A 27,569-nucleotide genomic window follows, 5' to 3' on the forward strand; every position below is an offset into this window, starting at 1 on the left:
ACAAAACCTTCATAAGCACAAAATGATGCAGAGAATCTGAGCCTGGAATCCCAGGACCTTCTTCTTTTATGTAATTTCATAAAAAAATTTTCTTTTTTAAAAAGGAAAACACATTATGATGTACCCCGGAAAAATATTCCGAATTAAAAGAATTGGGAGTATAGAGAAAGAAATACATAGAGATGACAAAGGGATTTCGATTGGTAGCTCTGCATTGTAAACTTGTATAGGTTTAAAACCTTTAGTCTGCAGCAATGGACATATGTCATGATAAAGGGTCGAAACAAATTTACAGTAAAACTTTGATATACGGATGTCAAAACATATGAATTTTTATTATGACTAAAGATGTTTTTTTTTTTTTTTTTGAAAGAGTGCGAGGAGAAGGCGGGAGCGAGACATATGGTATTACTGAATTAAATGTCATTGTTAAAAGCAGCTCCCTGTTTTATGATTTTGGAGGCATAAAATGGATAACTGATATAAAAAGGAGAACCTTCTATATTTAACATAACATTTGTCCAGAGAAAATATTGTAGTTATATTTTAATTCATATATATTTATTTTATTAAACATTTTTAGATCAATTTACACCAAAGATAGGCAAGAATTCTTCTTTTAGAGGAAGGTGTTAACACAACCACGACCTATTTGATACTGAACATAGAGAAGAAAGAGCTCTCACATCAACCGTATTTAATTTTCTAACCGCTATACATACTTAGTTTTTATTTACACAGATCCCTTCTTGAATTATGACACGAGCTAGCCGAGAGTTGGCGATGGAACACGAGAACCACTTCAATTTTCGTAAAAATTATTTCTTTTGGGATAAATTGCTTTGACTTACGTGCTCCATCAAGGGAAGAATTAAACTAGGTTGTTAAGTTATTATATAATATTTCTAAAGATTCTATTTTTTTTAAATATAATTAGACTTTCTTTTTAATTTATATATTTAACATGCAGAATTATTAGTTTAATTTTCATTGAATTTCATATAATTACAGATAAACAAAGATGACAATACCAAGACAGTTTCCGAGGAATAATTCGTACACAAAGACAGATAAAAGCTTATTTTAAATTCAAGGAGAGATGATGAATTGCAAAGGTTTTCTATAAATACCTCCATTCAAAATAGGAGATACTTAAGAACACTTCTTATAAAGCATTGAAATAAAGCCAACAATAGGAAATTACTTTTTCCCAATCTAATATTTCTTTCTAGCCAGCAAGGTTCTTTCAAACAACCAAGTACACACGGCTCATATCCTATTGAAGTTGCGTATTTACAGAATAAACTCTATAACAAGGTTTTTATTCAATGACCTTACACAAAAAAAAAAAAAGTTAGACTATTTAATTTGTACTTCTGACGCTTTTCATTTGCATTTGATTAAAGTTAAATAAATAAACTTTCAAAGTGTGTTTGAAGCCATTGAAAGAAACTATTTCTTACGTAAGATGTATACTGATATAATTTTATTATATAAATGAAACAAGATCAAATATCATTAGATGAGATCGAACAAAGTTAATTTAGGAGGAGGTTTGTTCGATTGGATTATCTACAAAGCCAAAAAGCGCGTCTGTCTGTCTTTTTGTTTACCAAGGACACACTTTTGAATCTGCATTTAATATCTTAGAAATAAGTGAATACTTGATCCAAGAAATAACAATTTAGCAATGAACGCGTATCTAACGCTCAGTGTGTCAGAAAAGATCCTATATGTATAAAAGGTAATCATGAGTGTATGTCTTCCTGATTGATGTAGAGTATCGCCGATGTTTTGTTGATGAGTTAGAAGTGTAAGTCCCTGTTGGACTCAGAATATAATTGAGGAGTATTCTACTCTATGTCCTTGTTATATACGGAATGGGATTTGTGTTTATTTTCTTCCTCTTATAGCTGTAGCAGCTAATCTAATGAAACGTCATGACAGCCAAAGTACTCTCCTCTTAAACATTCTTCAAATTGTCATGGTTGCCATGTTGATTTTTTTTTTTTTTTACTAATGAAATTAATTACGACTAACAACCCTACAGGGTGTGGATAATGTCTATTACAATTTATTTCCTAAAATAATACAATTACACAAATCAAGTAAGGATCCATAATTAAGTCAATTACTCAAAACCTTGCCCTGAAAATGGAATCCCGTTAGGATTCAACAGTGTTATATGGACGTTTATTAGACTTTCTCTAAGACACATAAATCATAGTAGTCCAAGGGGTTCAGATCAAGTGAGCTAGGAGGCCACATTATATTTGCCCAAAACATAAACATCTTTAAAATATTGGGTTTTCCGGAATAAATTCACTTACAATTACCTAATTTTGACAAATTGTAGCAACTCAAAATTCTAGCGTGACACCAGATCTGTTAAAATCAATTTAAGCTATCGATAATAATTATCTATACAATTATTTGTATCCTTCGGAGTTTACCGCCACAGAACCACACAGTGTTCGTATTCGGAGGACATTTATAGGATTTGATGTTTTTCTAATACACACAAACATAAGGGCTGGTACGGTATGGGGCTGTACGGCGGTTCAGTTCAGTAAGAAACTTACGGATTGGCACGTTTTTATCTTCGGTTTGGAACGTATATATATGTAATCACATATTTAATATTTTGATGCTATACAATTTTGGTTATTTTTTTTTAATTAATAGATTTAGATAGTGAGATATAAATTTTATTCAAAAGCATCATATTATATAAGAAATAATTTATGTCTTTTTTATAAAAAGAGATAATGACTTAATTAATGATAAAATGCATCCATCCCAGTTGAAGAAAACCCAGTGGCATGGGGGAGGGATAATTTAAATAAATTTTCCAATTTTTCCAAGTTAGCTTGCCAATACTTTACAATAACAGGCACAACAGTATCAAATACAATAATATTTTCGCCAGCTGGCAATATTGTGACTGCTAATTGGTCTTGTTTATTACCGGAAAATGTTGACAAGCTCATCTGTTTGCAAAAAATAAAATAAAAAAAATAATTAATTCATGATTAATAGTATTGTATAAGCTATGTATATTTTATGTGAAGCTTTGTTTTTAGAGAAGTTAAGTATATCTGTATAGAAAAAAAATGATTAAATAATAAAATATGGAAAAAAAAAAGCTTGAAAAATATTTTTAAAATTCTATTTTAAAAACGGTATTTTCAAAATACCGTACCGAACCGTGTACCTTGAAGGGTTAGTTCCAAAGCGTGATTTAGCTTACAGTTTCAGCCTTAATAAATTTAGATCTCAGGATTGCCAAGTGATTGAGGTCTAAACTTGTTCTGGATTTAAAATCTCTATCCTGTATACATCTATAACATTAAGGCAAAGTTTGTTCGTATTTTTGTTTGTTCGTCGACCCCTAATAACTATCAGCAAACCCTGCGCTCCCGCTAGTATACTAATATGCAATGATGTAAATCCGGTGTGTTTTTAATTTGTAATTGGTAAAATAGATTAAATTATATTTTCCTTAGGAGTTGTCATTATTATTTAATTCCTGTTTAGTGAACATCCTTTTCCACATAAATTCAATTATATTCAAAACCTGTTTGAACGTTCGTGTGGACTCATAAAAGATGGAAAATTTGTTGCGGAGTTGTAGTTGTAAGTTCTTGTTGGACTTTGAGTATAATTGGGGATCAACATCAAAGTAATTGTAGCAAATGAACTTGATAATTTCCTTCTTTACTTCCTCCCTTGTCAAGACAGATTGTAGCTGATCTAATGAAATGTCATGAGCATGATTATTTTCTATCCTCTAAAACATTCTTCAAATTGTTAGGGTTACCATGTTGATATTCGATTTTTTTTTTAACATCCCCATTCCACACTGCATTTACACCTTTTGCTGATATGTAGTAATAGGATAACCTGAATGGGATATAGAAGTTCTCGAAAGCAGAGTATTATTTCAGATCAAAAATTACATAAGGAAAACTTGGAAGAAGAAATGGACAGAAAACACAACGTGTCGGAAGTACAAAATTCTTTCCAGGGGGAAAAAGTATATGAAGTGAGTATATTTTAATTAGTTATCTAACTAAACAAAATATTGATAGCATGCTAAAATCCCGAATAAATAGACTAGCCTAGTGGTATTTATTTAGTCGATTAGTGTATTATTTTAACATGCAATTAATATATTTTTTTAAAGAACTTATATAATCTATATGTGGCCTGTCAACACAAACGCCAGTTGGAAATTTTTTCTCAAATTGAGTCTGTATTACATTTGTATTTGTATTTTTCAACGAATAAGCGTCAATTTCTATCATTAAATTATTCTTATTAACCCTTTGGAGGAAGGAGAAGCAAATTTCATTTAAAGTAGCCAAAACGAAACATCCCCCCGCCCGCCTTAATCTCCCCAAATGAAAAATTTATATACTTTATTTGAAAGGGGCCATATTGTCACTAATGTTATATAACATTTTAAGTTTATAAAGTACAGTTTTAAGGTGATAAAAAGGTAAAATGCAACAAAAAGTTTTCCATTTTTTAGGGTGACTTGTTCATTTGATCTTCTGTTGTATTATAGCTAAAAATTATGTTTCTAAAATTTTAGTCTTCAAATGGGTGTTTTTTGACCTCTATAGCTACTTGTAAAGGAATTCAAAGTTTCAACTTTCAAGTTATCGTGCAGAATTTTAGAAGTTGGAATTTTAAATTTATATTGTTGAATTTCAAAAAATTTTATTAAAGCTCATTTTCTCAAGTATATAATCCTTATTTTTCATTTTGAAGAAAAACAAATTGTACCCTAACAAAGTACATAAAATTCTATATAACTATTGCTTTAAGCATAAAAAGGCCTTAATAATCACGACATTTGCGATTTTCTTGTTATTACTTTGAAAATACGCATTCATGGGTAAAAAAGTAATTTGGGTGTAGGGGAGGGGGGGCAGATTTTTTTTCAGAGTGTTTGAAAAATCATGTTGTATCCAAAAAGTTGGGCAAAAATTGAATTTGATTTTAACACCCCCCACTATAATTGACTTAAATATATCTTTAAAATATTGGGCTGTATGTGTACCCATGTTTCATATTTAAGTTTACACTTTACGAAATGCTCACAGCTGATGTTTTGATAGGAATTTTTACAAAAATGACGTTGCATTATATTCTAATAATAATTTGAAATTACGGACGGCCGTGTATGTCATTAAAAAACAATTTGAAACCGGGAAAACATTCGCAAGAAAGTCTAAGTAAGGTTGGAAACGAATAGCAAGAACAAAGGCAATGATTATGTGTGCCAAAAACTGCCTTGCTAGAAATCTAGGGAGGACGATTCACGGTATGCCCAAGAAAATGAATGTAGGTGAGATTACAGGATCATTGAAATGATTTGGGAGCAAAATCAAGATCAAGTAGGAAGAAACATCTCATTAGCTTATTTTAAATGTGTCCAAGAACATGTGGTCTCCCAGTTCCCCCAATCTCAATCCTTTGAGTTATTTTTTATGTAGGCAAAGGTCGAGAGAGCTGCAATTAACAAGCCTCACGGGTCTGTGAGATTGTGAAGACAGTTGTTCAGGACAAAGGAAGGCATATTAAATAAACAAAGATCAGTTTCGATTTCAGTTAATATAATGCACTGGAAATAAACTTAATTTTGTTCTTAGTGTCTTCACAATCTAGTTTTTAATTATGTTTGAAAAAATCCAAAAAATCTTCCGTTTAAACTTAAATACGGGGTATATACAATAAAAAACAAATTGGTATTTTCTCCTTTTCTTGATTTTTGTTCAAGATTGTTTTTACGTTCTCATACCGCATATAAGATTGATGTTGGGCGATTATATTTTGATTTTCTTTTAATGAATTACATTACAAGTTTTCTTAAAAATAGCAATATTTTTAAAGAAATATTATAAACTTCCATCAAATGAATTAAAAAAATATATTTTAGTTAATTTAATTTTTGCATTAGAATATATATGCAAATTGCATTCAAAAATATATAGAAAGGTATTTCTTTTGAGTAGGTGTCTAACATAGAAGAATAACATCTTCCTTTCTATTTTTTGTGTTTTTAAATTAATTGAAACCATCAATAATCGATTCCTAACGTTGAGGGAATGGGGAGAGACTGCTTTCTTGACAATTTGGACAAATAACTTTTCTTTTAGAAGAGAGAGAGAATACTATTTTTTAAAATTTTTGGAGTTCAAATTTTTCGAAGGGAATAAGTTTGAACTAATAACTTTTTCTAGAAAATATAATTTTATAGAAATTTCGACACGCCCCTGCTTTTATATTTATATATATTATAAGTATTATCTAATATGTAATTAATAGTAAAAAACAGGCAATTTGCCAGACAGGTGCGCCAGAATATATTTGCTGTGGTAGCCAAAAAAAAATAATTTTGACGTCATAGTAACCCAACCTTATAATTTATTATATAAATATTACGCTTAGTCTAAAATAAGTGGAGACGTTATATCTGCTTCTTTCCTGAGTAAGGACTGACTAGTCTATTTTAAAGAGCAAGGTACACAGAATATAAAAAAAAAAAAAAAAAAAAAAAAAAATAAAAACATAATTCAAGGACGCCAAGACAAGGGGTTTCTCGAAGGCGTAGAGCCTTATAGGATAGGCTTCAGGAATTTCCTGTTTCAAATGGCCTTCCTCCCACCAAGATCAATGTTGTAAGATCTTTTATGATTTCTTTGGAATTTGATCCCATCTTTTAGAATTGGGATCCTGAACGATGACTTTCGTTTCTGGGAAGAGTGCTGGTAGTTCTAGATGTAGTAATGTTTATGTTTTTCTCTTCACATGTTCCATCCCTTTTTTCCTTAGGGCCTCGGCTTCCTTAAACTTAGGATTATTTATGCTGAGTAAACGTTGGGGAGAGGGTCCTTTTACAGGACGGAAGAGCCATTCAGCAGGAGATAAACTGTCATTTCGAGGCATATTGTGCTACTCTAGTAAAGCTTCCAGGACCTCTGCCCAACTGTTTGTTTTCAGAAGGAGATGCTTTATCGCCTAAACTGCGGACTTGGCATATCCATTTGATCTTGAGTGGTATAGCGACAACATTTTGCAGGAAATCATGTTATTTTCACAAATGACTTAAATTTTTATCTGAATTGAGGGCCACCATCTTTTCTTAGGCTGATAGGTATTCCATAATAGTGGATACAATTACCAAGAATATTGACCACGGTTCGGCTATTCATTTTTCTATGGCAAGCCGTCAGTACTGAAACACCAAAACGAGCTATTTTTGGCCTGAGGCTTCAAATAGATCAATGGATACAGACCCTGACGATATAAATTGTTAGAAAGATCATTGCAGGTGAGAGGAGGACAAGTCGATGCTCTTTGAACAAAAAGATATAAGTTGAACTATTACGTCATTGGAAATACCTGGCCAGAAACATAGAGATCGTGCACGAGCTTTTGTATTCCAAATACCCTGATGGGAAACCTGGAGCTCAACCAAAACTTGTCGTCTGGCCCAATTTGTCACAGCAATGCGGTGTTCATGAAATAATATAATACATGAACGCTGAGGTTCATGTACTGTTTAGAAAAGATACGCGCTGGATGAGAGCCGGGTAACTTTTATATCACGTTCTAAAGCTAATGTAATTGATTGATAATCTTCATGACTTTCAGCTACATCGACAAAGGATTTCAATGTAGGGTCAGCTTCTACATGCATTTCTCGAATTTAGATATCTTTACTGTTCATGGATTCTTCTTCTCTTTCCGGATCTGAAACAGGTAACCTTGATAATGCATCTGATATTAGATTTTTCTTTCCATGTGCCCTACGATATTAAAGGAATTGCCTGCAATTTGTGGAGGAATACCTAGGATACGAATGTTCTCTATGGCGTCAAAATTTGTGCCCTTAAAAATTCCAATCGGAAATCTGTAATTATATGGAAATTGAATCCCATGCAAATATAATTTACAAATTTTAATGACCCATTTTATAGTAACGGAATGAAATTGCATGTAGCGTATCTAGACTCCGTCCCAGTAAGGAAAAAGCTGTCCTACTGGGTAAGATAAGGATTACCTGGGCTCAACATTTGTAAAAAGCAAATCTCAATCCCGTGACACTTAAGTGAGGAGAGTAGTGCTATCATGGGATTTAAGTGGGCTAATATTAGACCCTCAGGGTTAGTAAGTATTGATTTCAAATTGATGAAAACATTACCAACTGCGCCATATGAAGTTCAATATGTGGAGATGTGATGTCTGCTCCTCTCCTGAGTAAAGACTGAATAGTTAATTATACAAGAGTATGGTAGACAGAATGCATATATACAAACAAGTCAATCATATGTTGTGATTCAGTGAATATAAATCTCGGGATGAATCCTTTAGAGTATGCCGAACCCCCTTATCCCATCCCATAAGAAAAATCCAAGTAACGGCTCTGGGGGACCTTCACAAACTATGTGGCCACTTAGGGAAAGAGGTTAAAGTCTAAAACCCCGTCTATCCTCGTTGGAGAGTGATAGTCAAATTAAAAGAACATAGACCTAAATAATATTCTAAGATGGCATAAATGACATCACAGAGAAAATGGGACGCAAATTTTCAAGAAAGGGATTTTTTTTTCTTTTTTGAAAAAAAGAGTGTCTCTCAAAGGGACTACAAGATTTTTTTTAATTTTTTTTTGGGGTGGGGGGGGTTGGAGGGGTAAAGAATAGAAGTAATAATAATTATAAAAATTATTAACAATATTTTTTATGAAAGTTCCACCAATAACCATCCACAAGCTCAATTTAATTAGTTTTTATTTTATAAGCTATTCTTTCAAACAAATTTTTGTCAATATTTCTATTCGACGGTAAACGCACGTTTCTCACTGCAACTGACTGTATCTCTAATAAAACTTTAGAATCTTATCTCTAGAATGAAACTACATTCAACCCGTTACTTCTTTTAAATCCTTTTTGCCATGAATTATAAGAAGGGAAGCTCTGTTGCTGTACCCTGTTAATAGGTAGAAAACAGTTAAATATACTCGTACAGGGTTTTGTAGATAAATTGGAAATTATTCAAATTGCCACATCGCGGCTCCCACTTTGAATTTTGTGTTAAAAATGTTCCACTGTGATCGGCTGAATTATCTATTTCAGCCGAGTTTTGCTTCAATAATGTGGTACTTATGCAAGACCCTGTGCCATTCCTGAGGCAACTCAGCTGATAGGTCCCTATTTTGCTGAAAGCTGAAATCTGGTCTAACAATATTCCAGATTTGAATATTCTCGATTACTATCTGTGGTGCATCCTTCAACAACAGATCAACAAACGCTCATACAACAGTTTTAGGTCCCTAAAGACTTGCATCACCAAGAACTATAGATGGTCCCAGCTGATTTTTTAATAAGGGCTGCAGAACGATTCAAGGCAAGGATCACAAAGGTTATTGAAGCTGGAGTAGATCACATCGAATGAAAAATATTTAAGATCAAATTTTCATTAGATTTGATCAATAAATTACCATGCTATAAATATTATGATTTACCCATGTTTAATTCCCAATTATCTGCACATTTTTTGCACATGTACAAAACTAATGCTATAACCTTTCGAATTAGAAGAAACTTTTTACTTTTAAATAAATATGATTAAAACACCCCACTTTTCATAAGCCTAGCAGCTGTTTTTGTTTAATATGAGAAATACGTAAAACAAAAGCGCCCTCGGTCAGCCCAAGTAGATTTTGGGCGAGGAACCCTTTATAATCATCATTACTTTTAATTTTTCTGAAAGAGTTGGGATATTCATAGACTCATGAGAGAACTATACCTTTCTTCAAAATAATTATTATTTTCTATGAGTTCTACTTATCTACGTAGGTACCATACTTTTACAATATATATATATATTATTGATACTTAAAAGCCTGTTCTTTTCCATGTAAAGTTTGAAAAGAATGAGAAAGGAGGATAAACGTTTCTAACTACAGTCTTATCGGTAACATTAAGATGGAGGCAAATCTTCTTTAATCTATTTGCAAAGGTTCGTATTACCTCTCTAATAAAAGGAAACAAGTTTTTTTTTTTTCATAATTGGGAAGGATATAATTGATTAATTAATTGAATATAGTACCTATAATCAGAAGAGTGTTGATTGAATAAAATAATTAAACTACATACAATATATACTCGTACATGAAGCCTATTTAAGTTTTAAGTAAGTACGCAAGTCGTTGAATTAAAATCCCTCTAGAGAACTATAGGCATTAGGCAATGCTTTCAGAATAAGGGTTTTATGTATTTGTACATTGTACATATACCTATGTAGATAAATGGTTGTTATGGATATTTCCTTAATTCAATGAAGCCGTGGGGACTTTGAGCATAACATAAAATCCTTTTAATACCAAAGTATATACAACAATGTATAATTCTCTTAAAAATATTGTTTTTCAATATCCTACGTGTGACATAGATACTAATTACTAGTGTTGAGACACGGACCAAGACCGATTTTTTCCCTGTTTGGTATTGAGCTATTTTTAAACCAATTTGTACTGACATTTTAGTCCAGAATCAGGCAGTAGGCCGAAATTTAATCGTTTTCAAATCCTGAACAATTTTTTCCAATCTCCATTTATGGACCGATTTTTCCCCCATCCTGTCTCATTTATGATTTGTGCAAGGTTGATTTATATAATACATTTAACTTCATATGACGTTATTGTAGGTCGATATCTACAATTTTGGAACACAACTGACGTGCTCAACAATTCATCAACATAATCCTTCTAGAGCTGGGATAGGCAACCTTTTACAATCAAAGAGGGATTTGGACACATTTATTAGGGAAATTAATCTAAAATGAAGTTCATGCTGTACATGAATTCAAAAACTGCACTTGAATTCTAATTATAAATGTAGCAAACAAAATAATCGATTGGTTGTCATCCCAGTCATCCTTTGGGCATTTTGAGACATGCATCAGAGCCTTGACTTGAATATAAAAACAATAATACACTTAACTGAAATGATACTGTTTACTGATCCCCATTCAAGAGCCACAGCATCAGGATGAATAACTGCGTGTTGCAGCAATCTCTGGTCTAGACCGAATTATATATGAAACCGATCCGTATTTTTTTTTTCTTCGATATAGACTAATTTTTTTATTTGAGATCGGTCCTGACCGAACTTCTCTCAAGGACCGAATTAGTTCGATCTACCAAAAATAGTAACACTCTCAGACCGGTCTATGATTTTGAGACCGAGCCCAACACTAATAAGCTATGTATTCATTCGGATTATATATCTACTAACAATAATGAAGAGAATCAATTCAATTTGAAATGAAAGGAGTTGCATCTCCACATGCATAGACTGCAATGATCCTTCTATCATTAACAGTTATCCATGCTTCTTCTTTTCTATTTTTGTTCATTGGAGTGGCAGACTCTTGATTAATGAATTTCAAGAACAATTAGAAGCTCTGCTGCAACTTACAAGAATCAATCACATCTCGAAATCAATTATATGTATTGAAGTACCTATGCATGCACAAGTCTTGTTCAGTAACCCGGTACTATAGTGGTGCTGGGTTACTGACTCATTTAAATTAATATACTAAATTAGTATTACTACAGGTACATGCAGCTCCATTGTGTCGTAAAATCATTGGCAGAGTGATGAAGTAACACATTTTTGACAATTTTTCTTTATAAAAAAAGTAATTTAATTTCTGAGGTAGCCCATCTTACACCCTTAACGTACATACAACCATTCTGGCACCCCTGTCAGTGCATGTAAATTGACTTGATTGACGTTTGTGTTTTTTAAGCTTAGTCGAAATAGTATTGAAATGCCAGTACAAAAGTGGGGCCGTGCATACATTTCATAGAGGTTATTTTCAACTACTGTAATAAGAGCGATGATTTATTTGGGGAAGCTTCTTTTCAGTGAGTTGACTTTTAGCGACATTTTATTTACAAGATGAATAATATCGTCATTAGAAAAAAAAATCCCCTGAATCAAAGGTTTACGTTTAACTTTGAACACGAGAATGATCGGAGAATGTGCATCCTTTTTTGTAGATCGTACAATGAGTTTTTTTAAAGCTATCATACTTTAGACAAACTTAAAGAGTTTAGACGAAATCTGTCAAGAGCTTCAGTTGCTCCTGCTAGACTTATACCATTTGATTTTAAATGCAACTCTGGTGAGTAATGACGTCATTAGTCTGGTAATGTTTATTATATGAAAAGGTTGCTGAAATTAACCTCGCTGAAAATAATATCGCCCTAATAATAAATTCTCGCTCAAATGAATGTCGCTAAGATGAAACTCGCTGAAAATAGTCTTACTCAAATGCAAAAAAGTAACAAAACGAGTTTACACTTATAAATTCTTTTCTATCCTACGTAATACGTAGTTTTAAATTCCAAACAAAGTATGTTGAAGATTATTGTTTCCAACATCTTTGGCTTTCACATTTCGTTCCTATATTGTATCAAGACTTACATATATTTACAGGCTAATGCTATTTTGACTTTTAAATGAGTTTTTACATATAGTTTATACAATAGTAACATATAAAGTATGTCTTTTTTCCCCAAAATTGTTTTGCCTTTAATAGTAAATAACTTCCTCTGAATAAAGACGACTTTTAGATGGAAATTGTGTCATTTAATGCCTGTATATTGATTATAATTTAAACAAAATATAGGTAGATACACATGTTTATTTGTAAATTTAGATGTAAACAAATGGCGGTGTTTATAAGTAAGAATAATCAACATATGTGCCACAAATGGTCAACTTCATCCAAATTTTTATTTCAGCATGTGTAGTAGGGTAGAGGGTTTCAACAGTTTTTAGATGTTAGGCAAAATGAGATGAGGATATCCCTTTGCAGGCCACACTAATAAAATATTGGCTATAATTTTAAATTGTTCAGCGATTTCTGAATATTCCGCTATCCCCCAAAATAAAAGTATAAAAATAAAAGTGCTGCGAATATCTGCATTCTGTCAGAGGAGCGCCTGTGTGAGACATTCAAAGAAGAAAGCTTGAAAGAGGAAGACGCTGAGTTCTATTCAAGGAGCCGCCATTCATTCTTATTCTGCTCTATAGAACTTCATAATCATAGATGCAAATAGTATGATAATGGAAGAGGGAGTGGAATTTTGTAGTTGCTACCTGAAGAGATGTTTTTTTATTTTCCAAAGCTGTTATCAGTATTCTTTTATTTTTGAAGAGAGAATATATAATTATAATGTAACCACTAGTGCGTGAAAGACGAAGAGTAATTCTGATGATTTGTTGCGGAATGATACCTAAGTGAAATTCCTAGTTGAACTCGTAAATGAATTTGAGGATCGTTATTGGTGTAATTCCTGCCCATATATCATTGCTAGATATAGAGTGGGATTCAATGAAACGACATGCCAGCTAATCTAATCTTTTATCAAACATTCTTCAAATTGTCAGAGTGATCACGTTAATTCATGCTTTATTTTTTTTTAGCATACCGGTACTTTATATTTTTTTTAGGTATGTCCATAATTAAGTCAATGGATTGGAGCTTAGGGCGCCAGCATCCTTAATAAATATAAATATTTATCAAACCAGGTAACACGGAAATCGGTCATTGGATTAATTTTACTATTGAATAATTTAATGTGGAAGAAATATTGTTGGATTTAAAGACGTATGATGAAAAAATGAGGATATTATAAAACACCTGTAGAAATAATTGGTAGCCATTGATTCACCCTTTCTCAGGATTATTGGGTAGTGCATTTTAGTTTTGCTATATAAACACAATTTAGGCTAATTTTGTGAATCTTTTTATTTTTTAAATTTTATAATTGTCATTTTTTATTTGGCCACACGGTGTAACTTTATTCAGAAGCAAAATAAACTAAAGGCTTATCACATTGCTTTTAAGCTTAAAAAAAACAATGGTAAAAACAAGAAAAATTATCAAACTAAAGATAAAGATTTACCTGAAGAACTAGTCCATATCTTTAATTACTTATATATATATGTTGCTCCATAATTCTCCAGCAGTCCATATGGAATCCGCTCATAAGTTACTCTTAAAATCCTGCAGGTCTTGAAGAGATGGTCAGTAGTATCTTTTGCTTCATTAAAAAACGGGCAAATACTCCTCTGGTCATTAAAAAATTTGGCCCCAACCTCCAACCTTCCTGAGAGTATTCGATATTTGAACCATTTCTCAGAAGATGTTTATTATTACTTTGATGTTGTTATGTGCTCCTTTTTGATGTTTCTCCTTTCCAAATACTCACAAAAAGGAGCCCTAGTTGGTTTTTTGAAACATCTTCTGATCTCCGACGTAGAAACTATCAAGCCTTTCATCCTGAACAGCACCAGAGGCCTTTCGGGACCCTTAAAATGACCTAACCTTGATTTAAAGGACTGTTCAGCCATTTTATCAATTAGAGAGGTTGACCATCGAACGTCCGTAGCAATATCGGCGGAGAAAGTTCGCACTTCTGGTAAATTACAGAGTCCTCCTATGGGCAATTCCCAACCGAGAGACAACTCAAACTTCGTGGTAACATCTATCCACATTTTACACAGATACTGCATTCTTTTGGAGTATAATGCAAGATTTTCCAGAATCTTTTTAAAGCTAGCATAGGGGTTACCCATAAGAAAGACTTTTCTCTTTTTGAGGGAGAAAATAGAGCAGGGTCCTAATTTTCTAACCCAATAAAAGTTCAAAACCTTCCATATTTCCGAGACGCTCATCACAGACGCTCCTCCATTACTCCGTGGACCATGAAGCCTATCATAGGAGATGTTCCATCTTTTTTTCTTGTGGAGAAATGAGCTCTCTATGGCAGATATATTTTCAAGAGTGTCCTCATTGTATGGCGTTACTCTTAGAAGATGAATCACTTTTGGGACAACATAAGAGTTGTATAATTTTTGCGAGCGTCGATATAAACTCGGAGGTCGTTTTTTGTAAAACCAATTTAGCCTTTTGAAAAGGAATTTTTTGAGTGAAATTTTCTATTTGTATTGGGATCCAGAGGTTTTAACTTTAAAATTATGATGCTGAAGTTCAAAAGTTTCATTTTATGTCAAAACTTAGCTATACATTTGTAATTTCGTTCTACCCTGGCTATTTTAGAAACAGACCACAAACCCTTTCGATAAGTATCTGACTACCCCGAATATACCAACTTCTACAACATGTGTTATTTCTGTTTACTCATCCTCTTTCTGTTTCTACTTTTGAAGAGAATACATCTACATTTATTATAAGGAAAATTAAAGAAATATTAATAATGAGTGAGAAATCTATCGAAGTGATGTAGCAACACAATTTTTTTGCTTGTTGCATTTGCGACTTGCTTTTGTCTTCGGTGGAAGAGTTTGCCAGGCATGTGGCTTAGGATGCATCAGCTTTGGTGGTATAACAAAAATGTTCTATCTATAATAATGACAAGCCGTATAAAATATTTTTAAATTCGAATAATTTACTAGTATTAAGTATTTTAAAATGACAATAGTATAGTATATGGTTAGATTACTATGGATAGCAACGCTAAACATTACTTTTTTCCCAAGTATTATGTGTTTAATATTATTATTGTTAACTTGTACTCCCTCAAAAATGTATTGTTTTAATTTTAGTTTGTATGAAATACATGGCGGCTAATCTAAAATATTACTTTAATGGCTAAAGAGATCCCAGTGAAAGAAATTGCAGTTGGATTCAAAACTTATGTGTACTATGATATATCAAACCCCCTATGATTTAAAAAATGTGTTTATTTCGTTTTGGCGGTATAGTAAAAGTGTTTTACCGCATAAAAAATAATTTTTTTCATCAATTTTGGTTAACATTTAACGGCCCACATCTATTAGATATGCGCCTATGAAATGAGACATTCGGGTATTGGTTCTTAGTTAGACATTATAAACCGGTCCAAATATCTAAATAGTTATTTCTACATGTGTCAACAATACTTACTTCATTGTTTGTATAGTTTCATTCAACAATAAACTTTTTACACTCGGGAAAATGTCTAATTTTGTGCCTACAAACTACGATGTGCGGATATCATTGACTATCTGTTAACTATTGAAGAAAAATGCTTCTCACGCCCATCAAAGGCTTGTGAAAGCTTACGATGGACATACTCTAAGCAGAACACAGTGCTTCAGGTGGTTTGAAGAATTCCAAAGTGGTGATTTTAACGTGAGAAATGAAGAGCGCAGCCGGCTACCGCAAAAGTTTGTCATATGGTATGACCTTCTACAACCCGGTCAAACCGTTACCAACAACAATTGACCGATTTGAACCATGTTATATTCCAAAAAACGGCATGCCCATAGAGAAATAAATACATAGAGGCGACAAGATGTGCAAATGATTATGGACAGGTATAAGCTGACAAAGGGGTTATAATGTGACGCCGGATTTGTTTGTTTTCTTTCATGAATAATCAGCAATTCCAACTAGAGAAATGATATTCAACTATGATAGTAATGGTGTTATAAAAAGTTAACCCATGGGGTGGAAAAAAAGTCAAAATTATTTTAAATATCCCCATTATATGTAATACATATAAAGATAAAATACAAATGGAAGAAGTTCTAATCATATAGATATCCGTTATCAATTATAGTATCATTTGACATGATGGGCTGTTCAAGTTGGACAACTAAAAAATATACAGACAAATTGTATTCCTGTCTTTTTGGAAGTGGAGTAGAAGAAACTTATTATTTCCTTTCTTTATCCAAAAGAGTAAATAATAGATTAATCATGACGTACCAAGTGGGACGAGAGAATCGACAGCTGACAACAAAATATACAGAATATTTTTGTGTTAGTGTGGTAACACTGGTGGGAATGGTAACTGAGCAGTACGAAGACATTTATTCAATCTTGAATTAGTTATTAGGATTACCAATTTGCTTTTTTTCCATTATGTACCTAAGCTAAAAATTGAAAATATAATTTTTATTTTCTTTTCTGTTTCACCACAAAAAAATGAAAATGACCTAAAAAATGGTGTAGACAAAACTATAAAAAACAACTAATTTTTTATAATTATATCACTGCACTATTTCATTTTAAAGCCATAAAACTTATATTTTTGAGAATAGTTGAATATTAATTCAGCAAGTTATTCATATTTACTGAGAACTTAGTTTACTTAAGTCTACTTTTTCTGAAGAATATAAATAATTTACTAATTATAAACCCCTTTATCATTGGAATTATTCAAAAATTTATTCTAAATTCTCTGAATTATCACACATAATTTTTTTTTTACCCCCTGTAAAATAGCTATTTCTGAGATCTTTGGTTAATCCAGTGGACGTTATGGCGTGGAATAATTCAATAATGTTAACAATATATACTATAAACTTAGGATAAAGTTTAGAATGACTGTTGTTCGTTTTTTGCTAATTTAAGTGCAAATATCAACTCATCCAAAGGGTGATTAAGAATAATTCATTGATAGAAATTGATGATATTTCGTCGAATAGTACTAATGTTATCCACACGCAATTTTGAGAAAAATAATTCTAGCTTCAGGGGCGTCCCTAGGGTTATATAAATATATATATATATATTTTTTTTTTGGGGGGGGTGAATTGGTTTAGGATTTTTTTTGAAAAAATGCTAAAATTAAAATTTTTTGGAAAACATTTCCAATATTAAATTTCTTCGAAAAATAATTTCAAAAATCCACAGTTATTCACAAGAAATTGAAAAAATTAAATTATTTGGAGAAAAATTTTAAAAATCGATAGCCATTCTCAAAAAATTTTAATAATCTACAGCTGTTTAGAAAAAATATATTTTTTTTAAGAACTGAAATCACAAAAAAATTTTTTTTTTGGAAATAAATTTCAAAAATTTATTTTAAAATATTACACTTTTTGCAGAAATATTTCAAAATCCATAACTATTCAGAGAAAATTAAATGTTTTGGAAAAAAACTTCAAAAACCCAAAGGTATTCCCAAAAAAATATTTTATTTTATTTTATTTCAAATATAAAATTATTTGGATATGAAAATCAAAAATTGATATCTATTCTAAATACAGAAAATTAATGGTTACATGATTTATAAAGAATTCAAATCTAAAATTTTAAGAGTTGATATGGGACTATTCATCGTAGAAAGTCGAATTAAAACTAGGAAATATGAATTTAAATCCTTGGAAGTCAAGAGGGGGCAAGGTTGGAGGAGTTAGAGTTAACGGAAAAATCAAGATGTACTGGTTAAGATACTACAAATGACGTTATTTATAATTTTTTCCCATAACATATGCATTTTTCTTCTCTTTGTAGAATATACCTTGTTAGTTCAATTAATAGTGGGAATTCGTGTAGATTGCGTTGCTAAATATAGAGTAATTCATGGCACCCTCAGTGCCCTTAGTGAGAAAAAAGTATTCTCTTAGTTAAGCAAATTTGGAGACACAATTGACCTCGTGGTCATTCTTTGTCAACACATGGTAAAAGTCTTTGTTTATAGCTTTATATCCAATTCTAAATCAGTTTTGATGCCAGTTTTGCAGGGTCTCGTCCCTCACAAAAATTCAACGATATTTTTTTTAATAAGTCATTGGTCCTACTTCGATATAAATCTATAGTGTTATTATCTTTGATTGGCTGTTAGATTTTTGCTCTTCAAGACAGAAACTGCGCGGCCTGTTTTTTTTTTAAATGTCTAAACAATGAAAAGGGCATACACAAATCAGTATTAGTTCCCTTAGTAGTGGCTGAAATGTATTCGTCAACAAATTTTTTTGCATGACGATTCCGAACCAAAACTAAACCATTTTTACTAGTGTTTAATCTAACCATAAAAAATCTTTTATTTTCTTGACAAAATAAAGACAAGAATAAACGTGACGAATAAGTATCGAAATGTGACGAAATTAAAACTGAAGCAAACTAACATAACATTAATAGTCTCAAGATGGTGCAGGTGTTCTATGTAGAATTAGTAGATAAATACCCAATGTATGCCCCAAGTAACTCTACCTAAAGTGATAACACGGATTGTTAATTTGAGAAGGGAGAAACTTCTTTAAAATTTGAAATAAAAGTAGGACTCATCCTTTCGACAGTGATGCCATTTACATGTTTAATTGACTATAATTATAATAGCTTCATTGGAAAGTATTCCATAAGTTAAACATATGTACATTGACATGTAAGCATGCATGAATAAGAAATGCGCTCTAATGAAAAATTGATGGATTACACATTTGTTGAGACAGCTTATAAATTCATCATTCGTTCATAAACATTGAAATATTTCCACAACATTAATTTTTCATCTTAGTCTATCACAGAGGTTCTTAACCTTTATACCTCAGTTACCCGGTTTCAGAATCTCAAATGAGACAACCATTCCCTCTCCATATTTTATATGATAATTGCGATGGTTTATTTGTTAGTCTAAACGACTCTACGAGTAGGGTGTTATAAGTCATACACCATATATGCAAGAAACTATTCATTAAAAGGTGAGGGGACAATTTTATAAAAATGAGAAAAAAAAGAGAAAGAAAAAATAGTCCAAAATCAGTTGGTCGTTACTGGTTAGACAATTTTTACCACATCTAACATTATTTTTTTATTAAATGGCTGAGATTTTTATACAGCTTGGCAATAGCTGTAATGTATCTTCATCCTTTCCTCGAAAAAGGCAGATGGAAAAACATCCGCCAATGATTCACAGCTTCACGAGAGTTAATTCAAATTTAGCCAATCAACGTTCAGAACGCTAGTAAGGGAAGATTAATACAAAAATCGACAGCTGACAATGAAATAAATAATACATTTTTATGTTAATGAGATAATGTTGTGTTAGGTGAAGAATAATTGGGAATAGCTATGGCTCACTTCTTTCTTTCTTTTTGGAGAAAATAAGAAAGGTTGCGAGATTCATTGAAGATAACGTCGTGATGGAAAGAAGAGAGATCCTTTTTTAAACGAATAATTCTAGAGGGTAGAGAGTAAAAAAAAGAAGAAAAAAGAGAAGAAAGGCTCTCTTAATGAAATAGAGATTTTGAAATACAGAATATTTAGTCAATTCAAGGGCTCTCAGTGGAGAGGATAATGTTAGATTTACCTCTGAGTGTCATATACAGTACATAGCTTTAATCGGGGGAAGCATGACGTCCATGTAAGGTAAACAAATAAATCTGAATATGTAGGAAATTGAAGTCATTTATATAGAAAATGTGTCAAAAGGGAGGGATCCATGATTGAGACTCCTTGTTTGTAAATATGTTCAAATACATAGAAACTCAATTATTTTTAAATTAAATTTCGACCCATACGTATAAACCAAAAAAATAATTTAATGGCACATAAAACCTAACAAGGGAAAAAGATACACAAAATCGGATTTTGCAAAGTATATGTATGTGTAAAGAGTTTTTGTTTATATTTTTTTCCCCGCTAGTCTTGTATTATTTCTTTTGCACAAAATTATCCTATAAAAGAACCAAAATTGCAATTTCATTCATCCTTCCGCAAAAAATATATTTGAAAACTTACAGCTACATTTTAGTGATGTAAGTATATTTAGAAATTCTGAAATCTAAGCCTTTAGACTCGGCGTAAATTTATTTCCGGTTTGGTCTAACAGGATTTTTATGTCTATTTATACCTCATCCCTGTAACACTATTTGACCAATAAGAGAGACGGAAAATAATTTTTTATAGACCAATCTAAACTTATGCACTGCGCTCTAAAATTGCCAGGTGAGTCCGGGAGGAGGGGTGCTAGAGAGGCTGCCCTCGAAAAAAATGGCATTTACAAAGACAAAATTGACTATTTGGTATAACAAACTTTAATGGAAAAACAAAAATTGAAAATTGATAACGGGGAAGGATTTCTATTTAAAAACGAAGAGGACATTAAAATTTTTGAAGTTTAAAAATGGTCATTTCAACCAATCCTGTGATAGAGCAAAAATTTAAATTTTTGAAATTGAAAACACAAAAATTGAATTTTTTACCCCTCTCCCCCACCCCTCAAAAAAAAAAAAAAAATATATATATATAAATATACCCTTGCTGATGACCCTGATTGCAGTCTCAAACTTCCTTTTCAAAAGTTAATACATAATTATATTTTTTTCTTTCTGTCAAAAAAAAGTTTTTTTTTTTTGACCAATCAGCACCAAAATTTATTACAAAACCCCTCTGTACCTAACTAGTACCGAATTAATATTAGGATAAATGATGTAGACGTTTTTGGTCGATGAGGGGTCAAAGAGGGACTCACCCTATCTGAGCAATTGCTCAATTGTATTCATATTTTCGTTTGGTCTCACTCAGACCGATCTAGGACTGAAACCCAACACTATTTTTTTTAAATCTGAGTAACAAATTTCAAATAAAGAAAGAAACAAATTAACTCAAAAATGTTACAACATATAACTTTTAATATTAAAAATACTTTAAATAAAACTTGACATGCTACTTTCATCAAGCGATTGTAAAGCACCTTATGGGCCTTTCTATAATGTATACATATATATTGAGTTGCTCATTCTATTTTGACATTTTTGCGACGTACATGAAAATCCATAACTCTTGGGAAACGAATACAGTTTTAAAGAAGGCCTTAAACTAATTATTACTAATCGATTAACATAATTTTTAATAGGATATGCATCGAAGGCAATATTTTATTAAAGGTATTGTCACATGTAATTAATGGTACACCATTAGAGATACTTTATTTATTGCGGTAGTTTATCATATCTATCATCACAGCGTTATTTCACCAACACAAAAAAAAAAATCCCAGCGTATTTTGCTGTCAACTGTCAAGAATGACGCTGTCTTACGGTAAAATAATACAATTCCCTGAATGATTGTATTATTATATGCATTTATTATTTGCAAATTCAAATTTAAAATTGTATTTGGGACGAAAGAAAAATAAATTAAAGGGAAAACTCTTTTTAATTTAATTATGTTGAACTCCCAAACTACAAAAACGTCACACATCCTTTCAAATAAAATACATTGTTTAGCTTCCTCATGTTTTATTATTAAATAATAATTCCAAACTTTAGAAGAATTGGCTAAAAACAGATTTTGGTCACTCTTCAGTATATTTTTTTTTGTCCTGAGGAAATGTTGTAAGATAAATACAAGTATCGACGCGTTTATGCGTGTACATAATGTATAATTTTGGAACAAACCAATAGAAAATTTAATTTTCAAAAACTTTTCATATTATAATCTTCAAACTTCAATGAACGTCTCCCCAACAAAATGAAGAGGTTTCTGATATAAAAGATAAGTTTTTGGTGAAAATGCCATGATTTATTTAATTTTATAAGCATGCAAAAATATTAGCATGTTTACAAATACGGATCTTTTTAATTGTTGAAGGAAGAATTGTTGAGGTTTGAAGATTATAATATCCATAGCTTGTAGAAATAGATTGCTTATACACGGATGATGGATGACTAGTAACCCAAATTAACTGAACGAGGTTAATAATTTATAATATTTTTTGAGTATATATAAATATATATAATGCTAACTCAGGGAATTAAATATGAGTTTCGAAGCTATTAGAATGTCAAGATTTATGAGTATAAAAAGTATAAATATATACATATATAGGCCCCAATATCATATGAGAGTTAAAATATGTCTTTTTAAACCAATAAAGACATTAACTTTTAAACAAGTATCCAACCGATTTATTTAAGACTTATTTTAAAAGACATCATAATACCTCTTTATTTTAATGTATCATGCAACTTTTTTTCATCCAAAACAGAAAGAAAAAGGCCCTTAGTCAGTAGGTTGCAAGCCAATGATTCCTTACTGTTGGGATCTGTTTTACCATGAGTGGATTAGGACAAATATAAATGCGTGGGTCTCTTTTCTTTTTTAAATTTGAATATGATTTCATTGATAAACACGCTCAATTATGTCATCTAATGAGTATAATTTATACAAACATAGAAAAAGAGCACATGAACAACTGACCGTATCCTGCATTTTTCCATATTACGTTATCATTTTTTCATACTTTAACTATCTTCTTTTCGTCAGATTTGCGCGTTACGGTTGAATAAATAATGACTTATTTGGATTGTATAGTATAAGGTCACTTTTTATTTTTTCAAATGACCTTTCTTCTAGAAAAGAATTATCAATTTATGAAAATCTAGAATATGCAGGGCCCTATTTTTTATAATCAAGTGCGTGAATGACCCGCTTCCCTCCAACTGTAGAACTATTCTCCATTAAATAATAAATAATTGGACAAACAACCATTTCAAGCTCAGCCTATTGACGTTATAATAAAGATAATTTGAAAAATCTACAGCTGACAAAAAAACAGTGTAAACATATATTTATTTGTGTTGAAACTTGGTCCAACATCGATTTATTTTTTTCTGATTTGGCCTAAAATTATTTTTGTAGACCGATTTGTACCGATATTTCACTCGACACCGGAGTGTTACTTTGTGTCTTTATTTTTTTGGTCTCCTCTCTCTATAGATTGAACTTCTCCCCATCCCAATTATATGAGTTGTTTCGATGTTAACAATCTAAAAACATGTATGACGTCATTAGCAAATCATCTATAAAATTCTTCTAGACTGAATTTTAAATGAGGCCATCAATGATTTTGGTGCAACAAAAACTATAACGGCATCAACCAGTTTATAGCTTCCAAGCCTACCTATATACGTAGGGTAATGCTGTGATCATATCTAATTCTTAACTAACAAATCATCCCCCCCCCCTCGCCCCTAAAAATGGTTAATTAATTATATTGGTAATAAATCGTTAATAAAACGAAATAAATGTATATAGATTAATCCTTTTACACTTTTTCTATTGAATCAATATACATAAAATATTGGCATGAATGAAAAAATTCATTCTATATGCTACATAATAGGTACAATGCTGTACAAATGTGGCGCGTCAGCGTAAAAAACATTCTTAACAGAAATTGAGAGAAGGAGAACATCTTAATCTATTTTTTACATTATATTTTTATACTTGGGAATGAAGATCAAGGGAATCGTCATCCGCAGAGGAGGTGACAGGCGCTCAAATTATTGAAACGTGCGCTCAAAAATGTAGGATTTTCAGAAGCACCTTCGTCTGGGTCAGCCTCTTGGCAATTGTGGCCTCACTGAGAAGCTACCACTTCCTCAGGTCCTCACTGACCAACCCTACCTATAGTTTTTCAAACCACACCACGCTATTGATCCATCTTTCTCATAGAACGCTTCTTTTAATAGTTGATCTTGGACCTCGTTGTCACGATCAACCTGGGTGTCTTCATGGACTTCGAGCAACACCTCTTGGGGCTGTAATAGACACTCCCGATCTCCTTGTACTACTTGATTGTGTTGTAGACAGATGATTTCAACACATTGAGGACTTTCAGAGCCTTATCATTTATAAGGGAAGAACTGTAAGGCACTCTTTGGGTTCATGATGTCGCCATTAGAGGCTTAAGAACACATTTTACAAAAAGTTTGTTTTACAACAAACAAAGATGGAGGTTGTATAAATCATAAGCAAAAAACATAAATAAAAAATATATATCAAACTAGGATAAATATTAAGTTGAAGTTGCTGTCGATAAGACTTATAGGTCAACAACCTATATAAGCATACATACAACGTGATATTTCCAAAACATATTTTGGTCAATTATAGGCTTAGTATAAAAATTTCTGGGATGAGTTAAGATACTAAAGAGTTTTAGCCGCAGCTTAAAGCCTTTTTTTTGGAATTGAAGAGACAAATATTGGCCCCCATATGTCCCAATTAATAGCATATAATGAATTAATTTCTCCTGCTGGCTATTTTAAGAGGCATTTGCGGCACACACAAAGAGTTAATAACAATAATTTGTTCATCGAAATTGAGGATAATTTGTCTTTTAAGAATACAAAAGTAATCCACACATAATTTTGACATAATCTTTCCAGCTTACATTTGTGTTGACGTATTATATATATACCAAATATATTATATAATAATTTTTAAATTTATTTTAAAACATTTTAAATTACTTTTTTTATTTTGTGTATTGCATATGAGTACAGTACATACACCCCAATATTTCGTTGACATATTGCAGTCCATTATAGGCTTTGTATTTAAATTTGTGGGCTTACTTATGGTGCTACAGATTTATAAATATAGTTTAGATCCTCATTTTCCTTCAAGTGACCTATATTAGCCCCGATGTGGCCTTTAAAACAAAACCTATCAGAGGATCCTTATTTTATTGTGAACATGAATTTGAGCAACTTTAAGTGACAAAGGGCTAACAAGAATAATTTGATAATATAGATTGACGACGATAATTCGTCGTGGAAGAATACAAATGTAATACAGACTCCATTTGGAGAAATATCATTCTAACTTCAGGGGGTTCAGCAGAGAGAGGGCTGGAAATTAAGGAATTTTTATTCTTATTAGAAATTTTAATACTTGATTTTTTTTTTTTTCAAATTTAATTTTCAAATTTTTTTTTCCCAAAAAATTTAATATATGAAATATTTTTTCCAAAAAATTTAATATTTGCATTTTTTCTTAAATTTAATATTTGAAATTTAATTTAATTTTTTTTTTTCATTTACTTTTTTTTCCTAAGAATTTAATAAATTTGGATTAGTTAAATTTTCTTGAAAAAAATTTAATATTTGAATTTTTTTTTCCAGAAAAATTTAATTTTCAAATTTTTTTCCAAAAATCTGTTTTTTTTATTTAAAAAAAAATAAATTCAAAAACAAAGCCTCCCCCAAATATAATCTTTTGGTCGCCCTGAGCTTGTTTTAGTGTTTTGGGCCACATTTGTATATATTCCGAAGATGTTCCCCCCGCTCCCCACAAAAAAACATTAACTACAAACTTCTCATGTTTGAACTTTTTTGCAAATGGGATCTTTCGGATCTTTTTCCGGTTGTTTACAAATCTTTTTTGATGAATAAACAAATATTTGTTGTTCTTCGTATTTGTATATCTGTTACAGGAATAAAAAAGGTTCAAATATTTATTGAGAAAAATAATATATAAACATTATAATAACATAATTTATGGATTCGTTAATATAAAGAATCCCTCATTGAAACTTCACTCTTTACTCTGATAACATTGACTATTCACAAGACGAAGTAATGAACTAGCATGACTAGTGGCTTTGCTCTTCCCAACATAATAATTTAGACTTTAGAAATATTCGGGAATTGGGATTGTATAGACTACAAACCAAGTTTGAAATGTGTGAAGTAAACTTATAAATGATTTAACTTTCAAGTTTCAAAAATTAATAGTAATTAATACCAATAATTTATAACCATTTAGAAGAAAAACTTTACGAACACTCATTGTAATCCTTAGATAATAAATAAGTTTATTTGCATAAACTATAATATTTTTTTGTAGACAGAGTCGGTTCAAATTTTCCGACTCCGACTCCAACAAAAAAGGCATCGACACTGACTCCGCAGCCCTGGTAGAAAGGTACCTAGTTCACAGCGTTTCAAAAATATAAACTGTATTTTGTTTTCGCCTGTCGATGTTTCTTGTACTTCTCCATCCCCCTTATCAATCTTCTGAACGTGGCTTTGTTGAATTCTTCTTCAGCAGCTGGCCAAGTACCAACTGGTTGTGGGCCTCCTTTTTCAGTTTAAGTGATATTTTGGTCCAGACCAAAATTAAGTCTTGTGTCCCAAATTTCGTTTTTGGAATAAAAAGTTTGGACATAATTTTTTCATTGGTCAGAATGAATTACTCCAATTAAGTATTTAAGTAAACGTCATAGTATTACAATTACTCCATCTTACCGAGAAATTGTCATTGAAGTCCATATACATACGGGGTGTAGACAAAGTAATGAGACCTACAGTTTTGAATAGTTGTTGTTGATTAAATCTTAAAGTTCTGATTATTTTGGAATAACTTAGATCCTAACCCTTTCATTTATGTACTTGTTGTAAACAAAAATTATGTATATGTCGCGATGGAGGCAAGAAGAAGGCCTATTATAGGCAATTTAATCGGCGCCTGGAGGACCACTTCGGACATCATAAAGTACTTAAATGTCAGTAAGGCCACAGTCTGTCGAGTCAGAAATCATTTGTCTCATGTGGACAACCTTAAGAATAAATCCAAGAGTGGAAGACCCCCCAAAGTGAAATCTGAAGACATCATAGAGGCCTTTAAGGTCAACCCAACGGTGAAGATGTCAGAATACGCCAAGAAGAAGAAGGTGCGTCGGTCTACTGTGGGTAAAACCATCCGAAAGTCTGGATGAAGGTCACTTATAAGAATTTAGAGGCCACTCTTGTCCCAACGTCAAAAAGAACTCCGTCTTCAGTGATGTTAACAACTCTTCAATTATCTGAAGCACAATAGCAACCGGGTAATTTTTTTCTCTGATGAAAATTACTTTACTGTTGACCCCGTCTACAACAAGCCAAATGATCAGGTGATATGCATTGGTAAGAGTGACAACAGCATCAGGACAGTCACCAAGACCAAATATCTGGCCT

The 27,569-nt window shown here is 31.7% G+C and overlaps 1 protein-coding gene across 3 annotated transcripts in view; it reads left to right on the plus strand.

Annotated features, from left to right (window-relative positions):
• The first annotated feature begins 9,779 nt into the window (after nucleotides 1-9,779).
• The window catches only part of inaE (inactivation no afterpotential E), a 68,233-nt gene continuing 50,443 nt past the window's right edge, over nucleotides 9,780-27,569 (plus strand). The window contains exons 1-2 of one of the 3 annotated variants that reach the window (XM_040708278.2): nucleotides 9,780-9,865; nucleotides 9,937-10,032. The gene's annotated coding sequence lies outside the window, so the exon portion shown is untranslated. Of the gene's footprint in view, nucleotides 9,866-9,936; nucleotides 10,033-20,083; nucleotides 20,191-27,569 lie in introns of those variants that run through there. The other 2 variants (XM_040708275.2, XM_040708277.2) reach the window with 2 other exon arrangements.

The sequence above is a fragment of the Lepeophtheirus salmonis genome, chromosome 3 (genome assembly GCF_016086655.4).
Source record: "Lepeophtheirus salmonis chromosome 3, UVic_Lsal_1.4, whole genome shotgun sequence".
NCBI classification, from domain to species: domain Eukaryota; kingdom Metazoa; phylum Arthropoda; class Copepoda; order Siphonostomatoida; family Caligidae; genus Lepeophtheirus; species Lepeophtheirus salmonis.